The sequence below is a fragment of the Lutra lutra genome, chromosome 15 (genome assembly GCF_902655055.1).
Source record: "Lutra lutra chromosome 15, mLutLut1.2, whole genome shotgun sequence".
Classification (NCBI taxonomy): domain Eukaryota; kingdom Metazoa; phylum Chordata; class Mammalia; order Carnivora; family Mustelidae; genus Lutra; species Lutra lutra.
In genome coordinates, this window is record NC_062292.1 from 1,014,222 (window position 1) to 1,031,337 (window position 17,116).

A 17,116-nucleotide genomic window follows, 5' to 3' on the forward strand; every position below is an offset into this window, starting at 1 on the left:
GCCACAGTCTTTACCCATATCTCCAAGCCAGTTACTGAGTGTCAGTTGCTGATTTCGGTTTGCGAGGTCATTGCATGTTGTCGGACATGTTGACGATAGAGAGATGTCCCACTCTACTCTGTATTGCAAGGATTATCACGAAATCTTAAAAAGACTGATTTATAACATGGGAGGTCTCTTAGGAGGATCTCAGCGTTTGGATGCAGCAAGCTCGACGGTCAGCTCACGGTAGCCTGGAGTTAGCCGGGGCCCTGGAAGCCCCTTCTCCAGGCTTACGGCTGTTCCTCCACATGACACAGCTGTCCTTGTTCTGGGACTTTTCTCAAGACGTAGTGATGCTTTGGAGGATGCCAAGCCCAGCCCAGAGTGGACTCCATGTGTTCTCACTTACTGTGTTCATGAAGGGAAATAAGGCTCTGCTAATACAGAAATCTATTTTGTGCTTCTAAAGAGACCCAGAACAAGGACTTCCTCTTTCTAATAAAAGTGTTAAATGACTCATAAATGGACTAAATAGGGCCTCACTTGGATCCTGTTGACTTGTGATCCCTGAGGATTCTCTCACGTGTGAGACTAAAGTTTATCCAAAAAAGAGGCATTGGTTGTAAACGTGAATCATGCAGATTAGGATTAAAAGAAATGGAGTAGGACGTGTTTTCCTTACTTCAGAGAATACAAAATATTTTCCAGAACTTTGAAGCACTCTTGGGATTCGATATGTAAAAGCTAGTTGCCATTTTTCTATGTTCTAAGGCAGAAATTTCATACAACAGTACCGCACTACGCTAGATCCAATTGCCAAAATTATTTGGAAATAATCAGTCTAGATACTTATTTTTTAAGTGTTTGCTGATTTGATGTCAGATTACTTGGTTAGTTCAACAAACTTGGAATAAAGTGGAAAAGAGAGGCTTGCATTTAAAAAAATGAAGTTTTGGGGCGCCTGGGTGGCTCAGTGGGTTAAGCCACTGCCTTCAGCTCAGGTCATGATCTCAGGGTCCTGGGATCGAGCCCCGCATCGGGCTCTCTGCTCAGCAGGGAGCCTGCTTCCTCCTCTCTCTCTGCCTGCCTCTCTGCCTGCTTGTGATCTCTCTCTATCAAATAAATAAATAAAATCTTTTAAAAAAATGAAGTTTTAAGCTTTAAAGGGTAGTAATTTATTCAATACTTTACCTGGCATTCTCTATTGGTTCATTTTTGGTAGTGATCAGATACAGCCCCCCCCCATTAACAGTTTGTCTGGAGGCCTCTCTGGGGGTACTGCTGTCCAGTAGATTTCTAGAGTGTCATGGAAAAGGCCTGGTACGTGGTAACTGGTACATTTCCATCTGGGTCCCAGCCCAGTTTTTGTTTTACTTGATTTTTGGTGGTGGTGGTGGTTGTTTTGTTACAAAACCGTGAGTTAAGTTTATACCATCTTACAGAACCCTGGATGAAGGGGGCCAGGGAAGGAATTTGGACACTGATGGAAATTATGCCTGCTTTATGAAACCAAAAACAGAGAGGGAAATGGCCCAAATCATTAGTAGAAAGCAAACCTCCCTGAGACCATCCTGAGAGGGAACCACTGTTTCCATATGACCCAGGACCCTGAGTTTTAGAATCAGATAGATGCGTCTCCGTTCGGTTCTCGATGACATCAGGCACACACCAAATGTCTTAATAAATGAAAGCCCCAGTATTCCTCCTCTGAGAAGAAACGGAATTTAAACTGTCAGAGCTAGACACTGAGATAGGGACAAAGGGCCTTGTCAGGAGGTTTAACGAGGCTACGAGGAAGCAGAAGATCAGGGTTTCATAAGTGCTGGCATCAGGCTTCCTGAAGGCGGGGGTTGGGCAGAGCTGTGCGTGGTTCCAGCTTCTGTGTGAGTACCAGGTCACTCCAGGTAATGCTTTTGCAGAGCACACTTCCTACTGAACACTGTCATACATTCCTAGACCAACGACAACAATCGAACAAGCCCTCAGCTTGGTAAGATGAAGGGAAGGACCAGTCAGTAAGGCGTCTTTACTCAACGCACTGAAATGGATACATAACTGAAGCTCTTCTGTTGGGACCCTCATGTACCCCTTTACGAAGAACTTGTGTGTGTGTGTGTGTGTGTGTGTGTGTGTGTGCGCGCGCACGCATGTATGTGTGTGTGGTCCCCCCATCACTTCTAGATGAGTGACTGTTGGGGTATACCTTCTCACCCCATAATACTTTTTCTGTCATCTGCAGAAAAGATGAGACCTGACACGTGTATAAGAAAAGCTCAGTGGGAACTTGATAATACAGAACCACTTGTGCATCTTCTTAGACGGACATGAATGAGACGGAAGGAAATTAAATAATTCTTAGGAGCTGAAGACAACACGGTCAAACAGGCGATTTGTAAGAGAGAAGATGTTCCCATCTAAGGTTCTCAGAGCCCTGAAGTCATCAACGGATCTGACTAGAATCAAGACATGGCTGCTGAGCAGTCTGCCAGCAGAACTGGAGGTCCCCGGGGAGAGTGCCCAGCTCCTGTGCTGGGAGAGTGGGACACAGGTGGCCAGGAGATACGCTCTTACACCCATTTTTAAGGATTTTATTTACTTATTTGACAGACAGAGATCACAAGTAGGCAGAGAGGCAGGCAGAGAGAGAGGAGGAAGCAGGCTCCCCGCTGAGCAGAGAGCCCAATGCGGGGCTCGATCCTAGGACCCTGGGATCATGACCTGAGCTGAAGGCAGAGGCTTTAACCCACTGAGCCACCCAGGCGCCCCTCTCACACCCGTTTTAAAAACGGGAGTGGAGATACAACTTAGTTGGCTAAAGAGAAGAGTTTACATGTTGTCAGAGGTTTGGTTGAGGACCAGTTTTAATAGTCAAAAGAAAGGGTTTTAAATCTGTTCCTCAGAAGGCAGTGACTCAGTGTAAAACTGTATCAAAATCCATTGCTACTATTGATTACGGAGTGGTTAGACCTAAAGTCAAGCTCCACACCACGGGTCTGATCTGGCAGAAAGGACAACTGGATCATAGCGAGAATCACATCCTCAACCTTATCCCATGTCGTGGGGCACCAGAGAGGCACACCCTGCAGTCTCCGTGCTGTAGGAACTCCAAGAACACCCATCATTTCCACATTAACAAACCAGAATGGGGGTGCCCGAGGACGCTTCAGCTTTTCTCTAAACGAGTATAAACTGAGGCTGTTTTCTGACCCATTCTTTGAGCAACTCACATTCAAACAATTTCGAGAAGCTTCTTCTGGTCAGTCCAACCTCTAATTCTGTTTTGCCCCTATTTTCTCCATGTCCCAAACACCACCTTATTTTAAGTATCTTACACTAATGTCCTGTTCTTGTTAGCACCAAATATGTAGCATTTGATTAAAAAAAAAACAAAACAAAAAACGGGATTCCGCCCCTGACCAAAAAACACAACACAACACAACGACAACAAAACCATCAAATACCAAACCAAAACAAACCCCCAGGATCCAATGAAAGCATCTTGTCTCACGACGATGACCGATCTGGTGGGCTCCTTGGGTCAGTGGCCCCGGACAGCACCTAACCCTAGTGGTCTCGTTCACGGCAGCCTGGACGAGAAATTCAGCACGTGTAGAGTGGAGGTGTAGAGGCTGCCCCGCATTCTACTCCGGCTACAAGGAGTATGTCCCTCACGGACAGGCAAGTCAGTGAGAAGTTTTCAAGGAAACAGAATCTGCTCATGACCTATCCTCTTGCTCACCGCTCTTCCGGGGAAGCTCGCAGGAATTAGCCTGTTTCAGGTTGGACTAATTTGCTCATCCTGGCAACCCCAAGAGGAATTGCATCAGAACCTATTTGAATTGGTTTTACTAAAAGGAGAATATTAAGACCCCAATGCAGTTATGCATGAAGGAAAGCACCCGCAAAGGAGCAGCCACCTGGCTTGCCCCCCAGACTGCTGGGGAACTGAGCCCATGGGGCTGAATGACCAGGTCCCCCATAGCCCTCCTCTGTGGAGAGACCCTAGACCCTGGGGGGGGGGGGATGAGAAAGGACCTTCCATGCTCATATCTGTCTCCTTGCAGTACTTTGCAGATTTATATTTCAAATGGTCCAAATACGTGTCACCATACAGGGAAACGCAGTTCTAGAGAGATCTCTGACTTAAATTACAAGGAGGAAAACTTCTAAATATTTTCCAAATTGCTTTCTTGGAACTGAGTTTGTAGCTCTCTATCCGTGCCCAGGGCTGCTCAGCAAACATGTTTGTTTCCATTCCTACCGGCTTTCATCTGGCACATTACATCATGGTCACCTTTGTCCTAAACACTGATGGGGACAACTCCACCTCCAACATCTCTACTCCAAATAACATAACCCCTTTCTTCTTTGTTTTCTTCCAGATGCCTACTACCTGGTACTTTACCCATGTGGGTCTTACTTTCTCCTCTGGACTGAGAGCTCAGTACTATGCAGAAGGTTTGTGGTGGGGAGGCAGGCAGACATGTTTGAACAGAGTTTGGAACTTTGAACAGAGTTGTTTGGAACAACTTCCTTGCCTCACTTCCCTCATCTGTGTGAAAGGGTCGTATTTTCAGTGTGTGAGAAATAAATGAGATAACATGTGAGCACATGCTAGGAGCTCAATAAATACAAGTATCATCATCATCATTACAGGGAATGCATCGAATCAACATCTATAAATTGAACTTATTTTATATCGATTCACACTGGCTGATTAGGTAAATTAATGAATGGAGGAAGGAATGATTGTCTCTAGATTCCAATAAAGGCGAGCAGACCAGCTAAAACGCAGTGTGGGTGTCTTGATCTCTGTAATAACAGCTTCCATCTTGCTCAGAGGAACCAGCTTAGAAGCTACTCTTCTCACCAACCTCTGGGCACAGGGCTGAGCAGCCCCAGACCAGGGGTGGGAGGTGGCAGAGACAGCAGTGGGGGAGCCTATGATGTCATTCCTGTCCCTGCTGTGATATCATGAGGGACTGGTTGTGCAAACACCACCCATCTTGTATCAAAAATCTGAACCAGGAAAGGAGCAAGATGGCGGAGGAGTAGGAGACCAAGTTATCATCAGGTGCCAGGAGATCAGCTACATAGTTATCAAACCATCATGAACGCCTGCAAGCCCAGCAGGAGATCGAAGAGAAAAGCAGCAGCAATTCTAGGAACAGAAAATCAACCACCTTCCAGAAGGCAGGACATGTGGGGAAGAGAATCCGAAGCCACAGGAACATAAATCGCAGGGGGAAGGGCCGGCTCCCGGCGAGGGTGGAGCAGCTGGGAACAAAATCGGGACCTTTAGAAGTCTGCTCCACTGACGGACGTCGCTCCAGAGGCTAAGCGGGGGGTGGAGCACTCGCGGGGACCGTGTGGTCTCAGGACCCGGAGGGTCACAAAAAGACAGGGGCGTCAGAGTGAGGCAGAGCCCCGGGTATTGGAGCAGGGAAGCCAGCTACAGAGACGGACTGAGGAGTCACTTCTCAGCTCGGGCTTACCTTAAACCGTGATTCCAGCGGGGACCCCACAAGGGGCAGATCCAGGGAGACCCCCTCCGTCCTCTTCCAGAAGGAGCAGTGTGGCTGCGCGGCACGAATCTGCTGGGTTTGGAGACTCCACACGGGGCCGCGCGCCAAAGAAACCCTCGGTCACAGGCCGAGGGAGCTCGGAGCGCGGCCAGAGACCAGGGAGACGGGAGGGATTAACAGCGTTTCTCCGAGGGAGCACTAAGGAGTGGCCCAAGCTCTGGCTCCTCCGGCGGGAGACTGGGCGGCCGCCATCTTCATTCCCGTCCTCCCAAGCGGTACGGAAAGCGCTCAGGGAACAAAAGCTCCGAGCGCGAACCCCAGCGGGTCGCTTAGCCCGTCCTGGCAAGGGCGGTGCGGTTCTGCCTCCGGCAAAGACCCCTGAGAGTCATGGCAAGAGGCCCCTCCCCCAGAAGATCAGCAAGAACGTCCAGCCAAGACCAAGTTCACTGATGAGAACTGAGGAACTCCAGAGCAAGGCAAATGTAGCACACAGAATTCATGGCTTTTCTCCTGTGATTCTTTAGTCTTTCAAAGTTAAATTTTTTAAATTTTATTTTTTTATTTTACTTTTTAAACTTCTCCGCTTTCCTGTTTTAATGTTTTTAATTATTTTATCTTATCAATACCTTTTTAAGGAAATCTTTAAAAATTTTCATTATTAATGTCATATTCTATCCCTTCATCATATTTAATCTTATTTTTTGTATACATATAGGTTTTTTTCTTTAAAAATTTGGAATACAATTTTTTCTAATAGGTCAAAATATAGCCTAAATCTAGCACATGGCTTTGTTCCAGTCTGCAGCATGATCACATTCTCTCATTTTTTTTTCTTTACCAACCAACTTTCTTATCAATTGATTTTTTAGAATCTTTTAAAATTTTCATCTTTACGGTCATAGTCCATCCCTTCATCTTGTTTACCCTTATTTTTGTACATACATAAATTTTTCTCTTCTTAAAATTTTGGGAGGTAGTTTCTTCTAAAACCAAAATGAAACCAAAGTCAAGTGTGTGGCTCTGTTCTATTCACCAGTCCAATACACACACACACACACACACACACACACACACACATATATATATATATATACACATATGGGGTTTTTTTTCCTCCCCCCTCCATCTTCTCCCCTGGTTTCAGGTCTCTTCTGATTTGGTTAGTGTATAGTTTTCTAGGGTCATTGCTACATTTCAGTATTTTGTTCTCTCATTCCTCTGTTCTTACCTGGATAAAATGACAAGGTAGAAAAACTCACCACAAAAAAAAAAAAGAACAAGAGGCAGTATCAATGGCTAACAACCTAATCAACACAGACATTAGTAATATGTCAGAACTAGAGTTTAGAATGATGACTATTAAGGCACTAGCTGGGCTCGAAAAAAGCGTGGAAGATATTAGAGAATCCATTTCTGGAGAAATAAAACCCCTTCCTGGAGAAATAAAAGAACTAAAATATAACCAAGTTGAAATAAAAAAAGTTATTAGTGAGGTACAATCAAAAAAGGAGGCCCTTACTGTTAGGATAAATGAGGCAAAGGAGAGAATTAGTAATATAGAAGATCAAATGACAGAGAATAAAGAAGATGAGCAAAAGAGAGACAACTACTGGACTGTGAGGGGAGAATTCAAGAGATAAGTGATACCATAAGACAGAAAAATATTAGAATAATTGTGATCGCAGAAGAAAATGAAAGAGAGAGGGGGGCAGAAAGTATATTGGGGAAGATCATAGCAGAGAATTTGCCTAATTTGGCGAAGGGAACAAGCATCAAGATAGGAGGCACAGAGAACTCCCCTTAAAATCAGTAAAAGTCGGTCACCACCCCGTCATCTAATAGTAAAACTTACAAGTCTCAGAGACAAAGAGAAAATCCTGAAAGCAGCCCAGGACAAGACGTTTGTAACATAGAAGGGTAGAAATATTAGATTGGCAACAGACCAAGCCACAGAGACCTGGCAGGCCAGAAAGTACTGGCATGATATAGTCAGAGCACTAAACGAGAAAAATATGCAGCCAAGAGTACTATATCCATCTAGGCTGTCATTGAAAATAGAAGGAGAGATAAAAAGTTTCCAGGACAAAAAAAAAAAAAAAAAAAAATTAGAAGAATTTGCAAACACCAAACCAGCCCTACATGAAATATTGAAAGGGGTCCTCTAAGCAAAGAGAGATCCTAAACGTAACAGACCAGAAAGGAACAGAGACAACATACAGTAACAGTCACCTTACAGGCAATACAACGGCACTAAATTCTTATCTTTCAATAGTTACCCTGAATGTAAATGGGCTAAATGCCCCAATCAAAAGACACAGGGTATCAGAATGGATAAAAATAACAAAACCCATCAATATGCTGTTTTCAAGAAACTCATCTTAGATCCAAAGACACCTCCAGATTTAAAGTGAGGGGGTGGAAAACAATGTACCATGCTAATGGACATCAAAACAAAGCTGGGGTGGCATTCCTTCTATCAGACAAATTCAGTGTTAAGCCAAAGACTATAATGAGAGATGAGGAAAGACACTATATCATACTCAAAGGGTCTGTCCAACAACAAGATCTAACAATTTTAAATATCTATACCCCTAACATGGGAGCAGCCAACTATATAAACCAATTCATAACAAAATCAAAGAAACACATTGATAATAATACAATATTATTAGGGGACTTTAACATCCTCCTCACTGAAATGGACAGATCATCCAAGCAAAAGATCAACAAGGAAATAAAGGCCTTAAATGACACACTGGACCAGATGAACATCACAGATATATTCAGAACATCCCAACCAAAGCAACAAAATACACATTCTTCTCTAGTGCACATGGAACATTCTCCAGAATAGATCACATCCTGATTCACAAATCGGGTCTTAAATGCTACCAAAAGATTGGGATCATTCCGTGTATAATTTCAGATCACAATGCTTTGAAACTAGAACTCAATCACAAGAGGAAATTTGGAAAAAATTCAGATACGTGGAGGCTAAAGAGCATCCTACTTAAGAATGAATGGGTCAACCAGGAAATTAAAGGAGAATTGAAAAAATTCATGGAAACAAATGAAAATGAAAACGAAAACACAACTGCTCAAAATCTTTGGGATACGGCAAAGCAGTCCTGAGAGGAAAATATATAGCAATACAAGCCTTTCTCAAGAAACAAGAGAGGTGTCAATATACAACCTAACCCTACACCTAAAGGAGCTGGAGAAAGAAAGGCAAAGAAAGCCTAAACCCAGCAGGAGAAGAGAAATAATAAGGATCAGAGCAGAAATCAATGAAATAGAAGCCAAAAGAACAGTGGAACAAATCAACAAAACTACGAGGTGGTTCTTTGAAAGAATTAATAAGATTGATAAACCCCTGGCCACTCTTATCAAAAAGAAAAGAGAAAGGACTGAAATAAATAAAATCATGAATGAAAGAGGAGAGATCACAACCAACACTAAAGAAATACAAACAATTACAAGAACATATTATGAGCAACTATATGGCAGCAAATTTGACAATCTAGAAGAAATGGATGCATTCCTAGAGACATATAAACTACCAAAACTGAGCCAGGAAGAAATAGGAAACCTGAACAGGCCCATAACCAGTAAGGAGATTGAAGCAGTCATCAAAAATCTCCCAACAAACAAGAGCCAAGGGCCAGACAGCTTCCCAGGGGAATTCTACCAAACATTTAAAAAAGATTTAATAAATATTCTCCTGAAACTATTCAAAAAAATAGAGATGGAAGGAAAACTTCTAAACACATTCTATGAGGCTAGCATTACCTTGATCCCCAAACCAGACAAAGATCCCATCAAGAAGGAGAATTACAGACCAATATCTGTGATAAACACAGATGCGAAAATTTTCACCAAAATACTAGTCAAGAGAATCCAACAGCACATTAAAAGGATGATTCACCACGACCAAGTGGGATTTATTCCTGGGCTGCAAGGTTGGTTCAACATCCGCAAATCAATCAATGTGATACAATACATTAATAAAAAAAAAAAGGGCAAAAACCATATGATACTCTGAATAGATGCTGAAAAAGCATTTGACAAATACAGCATCCTTTCTTGATCAAAACTCTTCACAGTGAAGGCATGGAGAGTACATACCTCAATATCATCAAAGCCATCTATGAAAAGCCCATTAGTGAATATCATTCTCAATAGAAAAAAACTGAGAGCTTTTCCCATAAGGTCAGGAACGTGGCAGGGATGTCCACTATCACCACTGCTATTCAACATAGTGCTAGAAGTCCTAGCCTCAGCAATCAGACAACAAAAAGAAACTAAAGGCATCTGAATTGGCAAAGAAGTCAAGCTATCACTCTTTGCAGATGATAGGATATTTTTTGTGGAAAACCCAAAACATTCCACTCCCAAACTGCTAGAACTCATACAGGAATTTAGTAAAGTGTCAGGATATAAAATCAATGCAGAGAGATCAGTTGCATTTCTATACACCAAGAGCAAGACAGAAGAAAGAGAAATTAAGGAGTCCATCCTATTTACAATTACACCCCAAACCACAAGATACCTAGGAATAAACCTAACCAAAGAAGCAAAGAATCTGTACTCAGAAAACTATAAAGCACTCATGGAAGAAATTGGGGAATACACAAAGAAATGGAAAAATGTTCCATGCTCATGGACTGGAAGAACAAATATTGTGAAAATGTTGATGCTACCTAAAGCAATCTACACGTTTAATGCAATCCCTATCAAAATCCCATCCATATTTTTCAAAGAAATAGAACAAATAATCCTAAAATTTATATGGAACCAGAAAAGACCTTGAATAGCCAGAGGAATATTGAAAAAGAAAGCCAAAGTTGGTGGCATTCACAATGCCAGACTTCAAGCTCTATTACAAAGCTGTCATCATCAGGACAGTATGGTACTGGCACAGAAACAGACACATAGATCAGTGGAACAGAACAGAGAGCCCAGAAATAGACCCTCAACTCTATGGTCAACTCATCTTCAACAAAGCAGGAAAGAAAGTCCAATGGAAAAAAGACAGTCTCTTCAACAAATGGTGTTGGGAAAATTGGAGCGCCACATGCAGAAGAATGAAACTGGACCATTTCCTTACACTACACATGAAAATAGACTCAAAATAGATGAAGGACCTCAATGTGAGACAGGAATCCATCAAAATCCTTGAGGAGAACACAGGCAGCAACCTCTTTGACCTCAGCCACAGCAACTTCTTCCTAGAAACATTGCCAAAGGCAAGGGAAGCAAGGGCAAAAATGAACTATTGGGACTTCATCAAGATCAAAAGCTTTTGCACGGCAAAGGAAACAGTCAACAAAACCAAAAGACAACTGACAGAATGGGAGAAGATATTTGCAAACGACATATCAGATAAAGGGCTAGTATCCAAAATCTAGAAAGAACTTATCAAATTCAATACCTATAGAACAAATAATCCAATCAAGAGATGGGCAGAGGACATGAACAGATATTTCTGCAAAGAAGACATCCAGATAGCCAACAGTCACATGAAAAAGTGCTCCACATCACTCGGCATCAGGGAAATACAAATCAAAACCACAATGAGATACCACCTCACACCAGTCAGAATGGCTAAAATTAACAAGTCAGGAAATGACTGATGCTGGCGAGGATGTGGAGAAAGGGGAACCTCCTACACTGTTGGTGGGAAAGCAAACTGGTACAGTCACTCTGGAAAACAGCAGGGAGGTTCCTGAAAAAGTTTAAAACAGAGCTACCCTATGACCCAGCAATCACACTACTGGGTATTTTCCCTGAAGATACAGATTTTAGTGGTCTGAAGGGGCACGTGCACCCAAATGTTTAGAGCAGCAATGTCCATGATAGCCAAACTATGGAAAGAGCCTAGATGTCCATCAACAGATGAATGGATAAAGAAGATGTGATTATATATATATATATATATATATATATATATATACACACACAATGGAATACTATACAGCCATCAAAAGAAATGAAATCTTGCCATTTGCGAGGACGTGGATGGAACCAGAGGGTATTATGCTTAGCAAAATAAGTCAATCGGAGAAAGACAACTATCATATGATCTCCCTGATATGAGGAAGTGGAGATGCAACATGGGGGGGCTGGGGGGGTAGGAAAAGAATAAATGAAACAAGATGGGATTGGGAGGGAGACAAACCAGAAGAGACTCTTAATCTCACAAAACAAACTGAGGATTGTTCGGGGGTGGAGGGTAGGGAGAGGGTGGTTACAGACATTGGGGAGGGTATGTGCCATGGTGAGTGCTGTGAAGTGTGTAAACCTGATGATTCATAGACCTGTACCCCTGGGGCTAATAATACATTATATGTTTATAAAAAATTTTAAAATAAAAACAGTTGAAAAAAGAGCTATCCTATGATCCAGCCATCATACTACTGGGTATTTACCCTAAAGATAATGGATGTAGTGATCCGAAGGGGCAGATGCACCCAAATGTTTACAGCAGCAGTGTCCACAATAGCCAAACTATGGAAAGAGCCTAGATGTCCATCAACAGATGAATGGATAAAGAAGATGTGGTATATATACACAATGGAATACTATACAGTCATCAAAAGAAATGAAATCTTGCCATTTGCAACGACGTGGATGGAACTAGAGGATGTTATGCTGAGCAAAATAAGTCAATCAGAGAAAGACAATTATCATATGATCTCTCTGATATGAGGAATTTGAGAGATAGGGCAGGGTGTTGTGGGAGGTAAGGAGGGAAGAAATGAAATAAGATGGAACCAGCGAGGGAGACAAACCATAAGAGCCTCTTAAGCTCACATAACAAACTGAGGGTTGCTGGGGGGTGGGGAGTAGGGATGGGGTGGCTGGGTGATGGACACTGGGGAGGGAATGTGCTCTGGTGAGTGCTGTGAAGTGTGTTGCCTGTCGATTCACAGATCCGTACCCCTGGGGCGAAGAATACATTATATGTTACTTGAAGAAAAAGAAAAAGTAATCTGGAGAATATATACAAGTAAAAAGAAAAAAGTCTGAACCTTGAGATGAGGAGTTACAGATTAGCTTTGATTGAGGCTTTGGGGTGGAGAGAGGAGAATGTTCTCGTTAGCTGATTCTGTCGTTGCTAACTAGAGCTACTCAGGAATGAAGAACCATGTTCTCTGGTTAGGACCTGAGCTTCAGGAAGGAAGGGCCGATGGGCCCTGGAGAAAGTGACCCGTAAGGTCACAGGATGTCAAGTTTGGAAGAAAACTGAAATGTTATCTCTGTGGATTCTGAGAGTAACATTTTTTTTTCTATCAAAACATAACTTGGAGTGAATCTGATGAAAGGGTCTGGAGAAGAACCACGCACGGAAAAGGAAATCCGTGCTGGATCCACAACCGTCGGTTCCCAGGACCGGCCCGCGGCCGCCCACCCAGGCTGACGGGACGGTCTGCGCGCGGCCGGCGGCGGCCACGGCTGCTTGCAGACCGGGACTCGGTACCAGCAGGCTCTGAAGGGGGAGGTTCCTTCGGCGACACGGGCGTGTGGTCTGCAGGTGACGGCCGAGCCCTCGCACCCTCACACGAGTACGTGTGTGAACCTGCGCACGACCGGCGGCAGCGCGGCTGAGTGAGTCGGAGATTCGCCGCTGCCCGGGCCCCGCCGAGACTTGCCGTCCGGGAGCAGCTTCGCCGCCCGAACTGAGGGCAGCGCCTCGGTCCCCATCAAGCGACAGCCTCGTCCTCACCCGGGCGCCGGCTGGGCGTGGCCGCCCCCGGGGTGTTGCAGACGCGGGCGACAGGCGCTCGGGTCGGTGAGGTCACAGCCGGTCGGGCTCGGAGCCGCGGGTGGCTCGCGGCGGGCAGAGAACGCGCCCCGCGGCGCCGGGTCCGGAGCTAATTCACGCGGTGAAGTGACGGGACGGAAGGCGCCGCGCGGGCGGCAGCTTCCGCAGGGGAAGGCGCGGGGAGCACCGTGAGGGGCCGCCGGAGGGACCGAGTGCAACGGCGCCGGCAGGAGACCCTTGTCACCGCCGAAGCGTCCCCTCACGGGCGGGTCCGCACGCGACGGCGCCCGCGGGCCGCGGCCGAGATGCTGCGGGAGGACGAGTTTCGCGCGGAGGCCGCGGGAGGGACGTGCGGCGCCATGACTCGGGCCGTTCGGCGACGGCGCTGAAGCGCCCCGACGCGGCCGGGAGAGCGAGTCCCACCTGCGCCGCGGGTGCGCCGGCCTCGCCCGCCGCTGCCCCCAGTTCCCCGTCCAGAAGGCTCGGCTTCCTCGGGCAACCCCGGCGGCCTCGGCTCTAGCGCCCTGTGGCCCGCGCCAGGGGCCGCCACGCCACGTCTTCCTCAGGAGGCTCCGAGTCGGCCGGACGCTCTTCCTGAGTAATTCCCCCGCGGCCCACAGGCTTCCGCCGGCGTCAGCGACCGTCTCGGCGGAGTGCGGGGGAGGGGCGGGCCCGGCCGGCCAGGCTCGGACGTTCTGCCGCAGGGACCCGAGTGTCTCGGGCGACCGAGGAGAAGTGGCTCATCTTTCACCTCAGGACTCGGTTCCACATGCGTGTTTCCAGGCTCTTCCGCTCGTCACGGCTTAGCAACTGGCGGGCACAGGCAGGAGAACCTGAACCGGCATTTCTGACGGCCGTGCGAGAGGGACCGCCGCGGTGGCCGGGAGCGGGAAGGGCTGGGACCTCTCCGCAGGTGACCACGGACGTCGGGGGCAGCGGGAGAGAGCGACGCGCACGTCTTTTGGGTCTCGGCTCTCGGCAACACAGGTGAAGGTCAGGCGATGTCTGGGACAGGGATGCCGACCACAGACGCCACAGAAAATGGGACTCCGGGAAGATCAGGTGTTTCCCTTCTGCCCCCGCTTACCTCCAGTCGCCCCCACCTCGGCTGCTGGACAGTTTTTCCAACACGAGTGAGACTGTTTCTTACCTGCCTTATCGCCAAAAGCCGTGGCCCTAAGTCCACTCCCCCTTGCTGCCCTGCTTGGCCGGAAGCCAGGTGGCCAGCCAGTGACTGGGTGACCACTAGAGGGGCCGATGCTCCTGTCCACCTTGGAGAGAAGTTGTCCCCACAGTGACGGGATGTGCAGCTCCCCCAGCTCCCCCCTCCTCTGCCGGGGCAGCAAGGGGTGCGTCCCCCCAGGAGACTATCCACGTGGACCGTCTCCTGCTTCTCTGCTCAACCAGCTCCAGTCACCCCCTCTGCCTCCTGCAGGGCGACCCACCCCAACAGCGATGACCTTGGGCAGAGTCAGCCTTTGAAAGGCCTGTCTTTTAGTGAGGAGGCTGGGTCTACCCTCGAGCTGGGAAGGTCGCAGGGGACGGGTCAGCTCTGTGTGATCACGGCCAGTGCCAAGTCCGGATGCATATTATCTCGCTTTATCCTCACAGAATTAGGAAGAGAATTATCGCTCATTCAACAAATGCTCCCGAGCGCCGATGAAGTGCTTGGCACGAGTGAAGGGCTGGACCATATCCGCACAAAGGTCTTTGCTTGCACAGAGCTTACATTCTCGGGAAGGGGTGGGAGAGTGTGATTGAAAAAAAAACAAAACAAAAAACTTTTACAGCAAGTAAGTGAATCATATTTCCTGTTTGTGCCTGCCCTTCGGAATCATTTCTGCAAATACTCATTCCATAATTATCCAGCGGACACTACATTCCGAGCATGACACACGGCACTGGGGATGCAGGGTCGCCGTGTGTCCGATGCTCCCGGTCTACAGCCAGTCCAAGGCGGTGCTCTAAGCGCTGTCAGGCATCCACAACAGGCAGAAGGCAGGGCCTACACCCGGTCCTTCCCCTGCCCTTACACCGTGCCCCACGCCCCCACAGCAGCTCAGGGCTGATCTCCGTATCCCTTCTCTCCAGAACTTGCTCCTCTGGACCACCCAGGGTACGGGGTACGGAGGCCCAGATGTTTTCCTCTGGAGCCTAAGGGGGACGTCTTGCGAATGGGGTGACGGACTATTAGTCTGTTGCTTACTCTCACTCTTCGGAGAATTCGTTTTCATTTTAACTGGCTCTCCCTGCCTCTCCACGAGGGAGGCAGGTTCCCCCGGGAGGGTGGAGGGCGAGGGAGGGGCTTCCTGTTGGCAGACGGGGGACAGGAAGATCGGGGAAAGCCGTGCTTCTCTGGGCAGCCAGCAGGCTCCAACCGTCTCCCCACTCAGTGGGGTCCAGGCATCTTATGGACCTTTTCCCCGTCTTTGAAAGCAGTTCTGAGCGTCTGGACTGCCTCTTGCAAAAGCACCTTTGGCGTCAAGGAAGTTTTAGGGCTCAAACAATCTCAAAGGTCTTTTGGTGGCCTTCAGGGAGTTCGAGGGCTCCTGGAGATTCTGTGTAACTTTTTGGTCTGAATACGGTGATGTGTGTCTTCTTTTTCCGGAGGCCAAGACCTACAGCTTTCATCGGATTCTCAAAAGTTTCAGAGACCCAGCAAAGGTGGCCGTCTTCCAAGGGATGGACTTGAGGCCCAAAGAGAAGGGAGGTGATGTTCTAGCACAGTTACAGCCAGAGAGGAGAGGGGAAGGGGGAGGGCAGCGGTGGGGAGGGGTCAATACCGAGACGGGAGCTCAAGCTCCTCGTTGCCTCTTCCGTCAGTGTTTCTGCCACCCCACCCCAGCACGTGCAAGCTTCAGGTCTTTGCTTCAGGACCTGTCACAGTCCTGACACCCTCGCCACGCCTGCTCCCCTGTCATGGTGGGGTGAGGACTGCTTGATGGCGGCGGCTTTGGAGAGTAGGCGCAAGGCCTTGCTCTGTCCTACAGCTACTGGTGTCAGGGGCTTCGAGCTCTGCGTTTACTGTTTCTCGTTACTTTGAACAGAAAACTCTTAGCTTTGGAGTTGCCCGCACTGAGTGTCAGGGCGCCCTGCTCGGGCAGCATGTGGTCACGCTGTCTGGTGGCAGGAGAAAGCGTGGCCCGAGAGGCTGTCCTCTCCAGCACCACACCGCAGAGAGCCCAGTCCCTGGAGGGAGCCAGACTGCAAACGTGGACACTTTGGGACCCCTTGGTCCAAGGCAGAAATGCCCGGCTCGTGTTCAGACTGAAGAACTTGGGACGAGCTGTGTTGTCGACCCCCGCTGGAAGTTTCCCGCTAAAGAAATATGTTCACACCCCCCCAGTCAGTTTGAAGCCTGGTCAGCGGATGTCTGGCCTCAGCCCTGGGAGCACAAAGGGGCAAAATTATACAGGCTGGAATTACGAATGGATCTAGAAAACACTAGCCTTTCTCTCAGGTCTGTAATTATGGGCTATGTTTGCTGCTCTGACCTGTGACAGGGGAAAAATCAGCTCCCGGACAGGTCTGGCAGCCAAGGCTGGGATGAGACGTTATCGTGGGAGAGGGAGAGAGCACTGCCTTGGGAGTCAGCACATCCCAGCTGCAGGGGTGACCCCCATGGAGTGCTGTGTAACTCTGGATGAGTGACCTCTTTGTTGTATGGGTTTGTTGAGTTCTTTCCTGCCAAAAGAGGGTGTGGAGCCTTGGCTGATGAGCCGAGGGGTCCCTCCCAGCGGAAACGTTATTCTAGCCTTTTCGTGAATGCTGCGCATTCATTTCCTTCCACTGCTGCCCGCTGCCTTCCAAGCTCCTTCGTGACAGCCCAGGCTTGTCTGACGTC

At 47.5% G+C, this 17,116-nt stretch overlaps 1 protein-coding gene across 1 annotated transcript in view; it reads right to left on the reverse strand.

The window, feature by feature from the left end:
* DPT (dermatopontin) overlaps positions 1–17,116 on the reverse strand; it is a 33,580-nt gene that overhangs the window by 4,631 nt on the left and 11,833 nt on the right. The gene's annotated exons all lie outside the window — the stretch shown is intronic.